Source organism: Lathyrus oleraceus, chromosome 1 (genome assembly GCF_024323335.1).
Source record: "Lathyrus oleraceus cultivar Zhongwan6 chromosome 1, CAAS_Psat_ZW6_1.0, whole genome shotgun sequence".
In the NCBI taxonomy this organism is placed as follows: Eukaryota; Viridiplantae; Streptophyta; class Magnoliopsida; order Fabales; family Fabaceae; genus Lathyrus; species Lathyrus oleraceus.
This window is the reverse complement of record NC_066579.1, coordinates 286,931,603-286,939,765: the sequence shown is the minus strand read 5'-3', so window position 1 is coordinate 286,939,765 and position 8,163 is coordinate 286,931,603.

Below are 8,163 nucleotides of genomic sequence, written 5' to 3'. Positions count from 1 at the left end.
GTTCCCTTCAGTCTCTAGAGGTTGCTCTGAACTCTGTTAGCTCTTCTCTCACTATCTTTTTGCCTGCCAGGGTAATAGGAATAGAATTCCCTTTTGTTTCACTGAAACTCTGAATTTATAACCTGATTTTTGTGGACCTGTGGGCTCAAATGAGAGAGGCCCAAGTCCAAAATTTTCTGTTATATTTTATTTATTTACTTATTTTATTTTTTTTTATTATTATTTTTTTTTAAAACACGTGGGCTTCGCCTAGCGAGCATGACAGTTCAAGAAATTCCTCTGAGCGTAGGTGATTCTGGTGGCTTTTCTTGGGACTCGCTAGGCGACCCATTCTGCTCGCCTAGCGAGCATGACAACTCATGAACAAACTTTTGCTCCTTCAAGATTAACGTTTTGACTGAAGAATAGAACCCATTTGAACCTGTTGGAAGTATCTCAAGCCATTCCCTTGTGTTGACTGATCATCTAAATAGAACCCAGAAAGTGTCTTGGATGATACTCAAGCTTCAAACAAAAGATGTTAGTGACACATTTTTGTGCTTTTGGTTAGTAAACAAAAGTAAGAGAAACAATGACATATAATTCAAGCATGCTTGGTGATCTCAAACCAATCACAAGGAGTCCCACCCAAAGGCAAAGGGAACCAAGATGCTAAAGATCCTTGAGGCAATGCAAATGCAATGTTATGATGCCATGAGGGATCTTAGGGTCAAAATTGGGGTCTTACAGATGCCCCTATTTAAGGTCATTCTAGCCGGAGAAGTGAAGGTTAAAATCTTCGTCTCGACGGGGTAGAATGGGCTTAAATAATAACAAAGAGACGAATTTTGGTCCCTAAGAGACCTCATGATGCAAATGTAGGTATGAAAAATGGTAGCACTCTGTGGAGATATGTGTCCACAAAAGCAAAGAAATCAGAAGCCACTGATAATCCATATGAGCAATTCACTCCATGGGACCAAGACTCTGGGGACTCTCCTGGGGATAGAAAAGGGATAAAAATGCGCGAGCAGGTCACGACTCAAAGCGTGGGGAACAGAATTCCAAAGGGAAAAGATCCAATGGAAAGACTTGAGCTGACTTGAAGATGCATGTATTGGGGAATATGCCAATACAACAAAAAACTATCCACAGCGGATACTTCGGATAAAATCCGGATGAAAACAATCCACTAAGGGACTTCGCTGGGGATGTCTACAAGGACACTCCTGGGGAAGCAGCGGGACGAGGTATTACCGGTTACTGGGTAATAAGCTCAAGGAGACATGTGATCTGAACGCCAGGTATGAGGGTGAGAGATACAACATGCTCAGGAAGAGATGAATATCCAAGACCGGCATAAGGGTGAGAGATATCAAAACTTCAAAACATCTGAGGAAAACCTAAAAGGTATACTTCATCTCAGGGATTCTGACTCCACAGGGGACAAACAGTCATAATAGGGAGCAGAGAGGAAGGAACACCAGGGATACCGGTTACTGGGCATATAATAGGTGACCAACCAAGGCGTGAATTGGGGAATATTCCCAAAACACTCATCATCCAAAAGAGGGCTAAAAGCAAACTCGATTACAGGATGGATATTCGACTCCACAAAGGGGATACGAATCTTACTCAACTGGGGAAGAACAAAAGGCTTCAGACCCAAGAGTGCATGAGATATACTATCTATTACCGTCAGAACGTAGATAATATACTCGCATGGACGATTATCCACAACCGGTTACTGGGTTAATAAAGGATAAATCGACCGAAAAGAAAAGGCATCGGGATACCCAAACTAGGTATATAATGATGACCAATTCAGGGGAGAAACAATCGTTACCAACAACAACAAGGTAGACGAGAGATGACCCGCTGGAGATAAATTGCGTAATCAGGGCAATTATCCAAGCAGATGAGGGGATATCATCACCGAATATTGGATGAAGATAACTGTCACCAATTAAAGATGAGCAAAAATAGTTAATCTGCAAAAAGGGAAGAAATAGGGTTTACAACTACCAGTATGAGGGTAGAGAACCGCAGACTCCGCCGGGGATAATAATTGCTAATTATTGAGCAATTATTCATTTACCACGGGGAAACAGGAAAAGAGTCTCAAGAGACCGATCTAGGATCAAACTAGATAGGCACACCAAATCAAGACTTGTCCCGGTGAGGATATAACTCAATGGGGAAAACCATCCCAGTATATGTGTTGGGAAGGAACAAAAATAATCAACATCCACGAGGATATAACCCGATGGGGAATATGGAAGAAAGGATAGACGCTTTCTGCCTATGGAGCTGACTCTATATGGAGAGATCAGACACACACATCTGCTCGGGGAAGTATATCACCAAATAGCAGGAGACAGCAAACAACGATATATGGCAAAGAATGCAACATGAATATCTGAATGTTATAATTATGCATGAATATGTGTGGTTTATGTATGATGTATGCTGACTGACAGACATATCTAACACAACCAGGTCCAGGAATCAACCACCCGGTACTACATCTCAAGAGAGAAAGCCAAGTTCACCGGGGAGTATCCAATCTGCTGGTGATCAGAGATACTAGGAAGCAAAGAACTCTGCAAGGGATGAATCATCAATCATTCCAGCTGGGGACGAGAGTTATCACAGACAAGGTCCACCACACCAACAACTCTACTGGGAATCTATCTGAGGAGATAAAGGATTTATCGGGATCAACCACCAAATACCGCTCTTGCCTAAAGAGATCCAAGCTGCTGAGGAAGAGAGATTGCTACTCTGCTGAAGGGAAGAGAGGTGACTCTCAACAAGCAATCCACTTGGTAGGATAAACCACAAAAGGTTCCGGAGGGAGGAGATACAGTCATGCCAGGAATATGGACAAAAATCTTACCCTGTTGGGGATCGTACCACCCTTGGGAGAGCACTGAGGATCTCCTAAGTATCCTTTCGTCATTGTGAATGTTCACGTTGTTTAAAAACAAATTATAAAAAATTTGATTGTTTAAAACAATGATATTTTCTTAATCAAAACATGTAAAACATTTGTTGAATAGAAACAGATAAGAGTGCCAATAATTGGATAAAATGCTCAAATTTATTTGATAGAATGGTAGTCTGCGAATGGCAAGACTCCATAGATCTTTACAAATTTGAAATTGGTGATATATATTGGAAAAGGGCTACATTGAACATAATGACCATTTCTCCACCAATTCTGAATCCGATGTATTTGAAGCTTTGGCTGATAATGAGCAAGGATCTCTGACGGATGACAGTTGTAGAACAAAGTCTTGTCAGGATGCAGTTACTTGCCAAATCCCTAATTTTTGCCTAGATTGCCCCCAGGATGAGGTACTCAATCTAGCGGGATACATATATCATTATTATATATTTTTTATGTCTCTAACTTTTGCCTGGATCGCCCTTTCGGGTTTTCAATCCACCGAGACGCTCATTTTTGCCTAAGCCGCCCTTTCGGGTTTTCAACTTAGCGAGCTATTCTATTATTATTTTTTTAGGCGAAGTATTTCTTGACTGCATCTGAATTCACAGGACGAGTGAAATCCTCCCCATCCATAGTTGTAAGTATCAAAGCACCGCCTGAAAAGGCTCTCTTAACAACATATGGACCTTCATAGTTTGGAGTCCACTTACCCCTGGAATCGGGCGCGAAAGACAAGACTTTCTTGAGCACAAGGTCACCTTCTCGGAACACACGAGGCTTGACCTTCTTATCAAAAGCTTTCTTCATTCTCTGCCAATATAACTGACCATGGCACATGGCAGTCAATCTCTTCTCTTCAATCAAGTTTAGCTGGTCATAACGACTCTGAACCCATTCAGCATCAGTCAACTTGGCCTCCATCAAGACTCTCATTGATGGGATCTCCACCTCTACTGGGAGTACAACCTCCATGCCATAAACAAGAGAGAAAGGGGTTGCCCCTGTTAAAGTGCAGACAGATGTACGATAGCCATGCAAAGCGAATGGCAACATCTCATGCCAATCTTTGTACGTAACAACCATCTTCTGGATAATTTTCTTAATGTTCTTATTAGCGGCTTCAACAGCCCCATTCATCTTGGGTCTGTAAGGAGAAGAGTTATGATGCGCGATCTTGAACTCACTACACAGTTCTTTCATCATCTTGTTATTCAAGTTAGATCCATTATCAGTAATGATCCTATCTGGCACACCATATCGGCATATGAGTTGATTCTTGATAAACTTCACGACCACCTGCCTGGTCACATTTGCATACGATGCCGCTTCAACCCACTTGGTGAAGTAATCAATTACTACGAGAATAAATCTGTGTCCATTGGACGCTTTCGGCTCTATCATGCCAATCATGTCAATTCCCCACATAGAGAAAGGCCATGGTGATGAAATCACATTCAAAAGTGTCGGGGGAATATGAATCTTATCAGCATAAATCTGACACTTGTGGCATTTCTTCACAAATTGCAGCAGTCAGACTCCATTGTCAGCCAATAGTAGCCTGCTCTCAACATCTTTCTAGCCATGGCATGTCCATTGGAATGAGTACCAAATGAACCCTCATGGACCTCAGTCATCAACAGGTCTGCTTCGTGTCTATCCACACATATGAGCAGAACCATGTCAAAATTTCTTTTGTAAAGCACTTCACCATTGAGGTAGAAACTGCCCGACAATCTCCTCAAAGTCTTCCTATCTTTTACAGATGCCCCAGGCGGGTAAATCTGGCTCTGAAGGAAACACTTGATATCATAATACCACGGCTTATCATCTTTTACTTCTTCTACTGCAAATACATGAGCTGGTCTATCCAAGCGCATCACGGTGATATTGGGGACTTCATTCCACAATTTAACCATAATCATTGAAGCAAGCGTAGCAAGAGCATCTGCCATCCGATTCTCATCTCGAGAAATATGATGGAAGTCAACCTTAGTAAAGAACGTTGAAATCCTCCTCGCATAATCTCAGTATGGAATGAGGCCAGGCTGATTCGTTTCCCATTCACCCTTAATCTGATTAACAATGAGGGCCGAATCACCATATACATCAAGATGCTTGATCCTTAGATCAATACATTCCTCCAATCCCATAATACAGGCCTCATACTCAGCCATATTATTCGTGCATTTGAAAGTTAGCCTTGCTGTAAAAGGAATATGCGTGCCCTGAGGAGTAATAATCACGGCCCCAATACCATTTCCATACTGATTTTCAGCGCCATCAAACACCATACTCCATCTGGAACCAGGCTCTGGCCCTTCATCAAGTGTAGGCTCATCACAATCTTTCACTTTCAAATACAGAATTTCCTCATCCGGGAAGTCATACTGAACTGACTGATAATCTTCAATAGGCTGATGTGCCAAATGGTCAGCCAAGATACTACCTTTAATAGCCTTCTGAGCTCGATACTCAATATCATACTCAGATAACAACATCTGCCAACGGGCAATTCTCCCTATTAAAGCAGGCTTCTCGAAGATGTACTTGATTGGATCCATTCTGGATATCAACCAAGTCATATGATTTATCATATACTGGCGTAAGCGCTTAGCAGCCCAAGCCAAAGCACAGCATGTATTTTCAAGCATTGAGTATCGAGACTCACAATCAGTGAACTTCTTACTCAGGTAGTAAATAGCATACTCCTTCTTCCCTGATTCGTCTTGCTGACCAAGGACACAACCCATCGAGTCTTCAAGAACAGTCAGATACATGATCAAAGGTCTTCCCTCTACAGGCGGAGACAGAATCAGAGGCTCAGACAGATATTCTTTAATACTGTCGAAAGCTTTTTGGCAATCCTCGATCCAATCATGAGACTGATCTTTCCGAAGGAGCTTGAATATAGGCGCACATGTGGCAGTCATGTGGGATATGAATCTGGAGATATAATTCAAGCGGCCAAGAAAACCTCGGACTTGCTTCTCAGTTTTGGGCGCAGGCATCTCTTGTATTGCTTTGACCTTTGCAGGATCAACCTCAATACCTCTTTCACTAACAATGAAGCCCAATAACTTTCCAGAACGGACTCCAAATGTACACTTGTTGGGATTCAGACGAAGCTTATATTTCCTCAAACGCTGGAAAAGCTTCAACAAATGCTCTACATGTTCAACTTCCGTTCTTGACTTAGCAATCATATCGTCAACATATACCTCAATCTCCTTGTGCATCATATCATGAAACAAGGTGGTCATAGCTCGTTGATACGTGGCTCCGGCGTTCTTCAAACCGAAGGGCATCACTCGATAACAGAATGTTCCCCAAAGTGTGATGAATGTTGTCTTCTCCATATCCTCGGGTGCCATTTTAATCTGATTATATCCGGAAAATCCATCCATAAACGAGAAGACTTTGAATTTAGTTGTATTGTCTACCAACATATCAATATGTGGTAGAGGGAAATCATCTTTCGGACTAGCTTTATTCAAGTCTCTATAGTCCACACACATCCGGACTTTTCCATCTTTCTTAGGCACGGGCACAATATTGGCCACCCATTGAGGATATATAGAAGTCACCAGAAACCCCGCATCAATTTGCTTCTGAACTTCCTCTTTGATCTTCACTGCCATATCAGGATGAGTTCTTCTGAGTTTCTGCTTCACAGGCACGCACTCAGGCTTTAAAGGTAGGAAATGTTGCACAATATCAGTATCTAGACCAAGCATGTCTTCATATGACCAGGCAAAGACGTCAACATATTCTCGTAGCAGCTTAATCAACCCCTTCTTAACAGATTCTTCCATAAGTGCCCCAATCTTTACCTCTCGCACACAATCTTCAGACCCCAAGTTGACTGTTTCCAGATTCTCAAGATGCGGCTGAATGATCTTCTCTTCATGCTCAAGTAGACGGGTAATCTCGTCAGGAATCTCTTCAACATCATCTTCCTCTACCTCAAATACAGGGAATTCAAAATTGGGAGATGGTGTTGGGTCATTATGTTCAATGGGTTTAGAAATCAACCTGCATAATGATTTTTGGATATGAAAAGCTTTTAGAAATCAAACAAGGCAAATCATTATGCAGATGAGAAGATTGATTTTATTTTATTTTTTTAGGGTTTTATGTGATCACCAATTTCATGCAAAAACAAAAAGGTAAAATAAATGGGAAAAACAAACATTTAACATGAATTTATTGAATGAAAATATCATTGTACTTATGCGCCAACAATGTCATCACTCCTCCTTTTGGCATGGGAGAAGGGTTTTTAAACAAAGTGGTTATTACGTTGACTTATGGAAAACTGTTGGAATATCCACATCGACCCAATTGTTGCAGACCCCACCAGGGATGATGAAGTTGCCAGAATCCTTTGTATCTTCTTCTAAAACGGCAGTAACCTCCTCATCTAGACCAGTGTAGATGAAACCTCCACTCTTGAATAACCCTTGCTTGTTGAAAGTACCAGAAGAAAAACCTATGCCAGCCCGGGACTCGTTGTCTTCTAACTCAATCATTTTTCCTAAACCAGTGGTTACACCACGCTCAATGGCCAACTTTACATCTTTGTAGGAAGCAAATGAAGGAGTTCTCTTCTCAATAGGCTCAGCAATAGATAAAGCTTGGAAAGGAGTTCCAATTTCAACCTCAGCATCTATATAAGAGAAGGAAGACAAATGGCTAACCAGGAGAGCCCTTTCTCCCCCTACCACTACCAGTTTCTTATTCTTCACAAATTTCAGCTTCTGGTGTAGGGTGGATGTCACGGCGCCTGCCTCGTGAATCCATGGTCTACCTAAGAGACAGCTGTATGATGGGTGAATGTCCATAACCTGGAAGGTAATTTGGAAATCACTTGGTCCAATCTTGATTGGGAGATCAACTTCCCCAATTACAGTTTTGCGAGACCCATCGAAAGCCTTCACAACTACTCCACTCTGCCTCATGGGAGGCCCTTGATATGACAATTTTGAGAGAGTGGACTTTGGCAATACGTTCAATGATGACCCGGGGTCCACCAGTACATTGGACATGGCATCGTCTCTACAACCCATAGATATATGTAATGCCAAGTTGTGGTCTCTTCCCTCCTCAGGGAGATCAGAGTCACAAAACCTCAGGTTGTTACAAGCAGTAATATTTGCAACAATGCTATCAATTTGCTCCAAAGTGACATCGTGATCCACATATGCCACATCCAACACCTTCTGCAGAGCCTC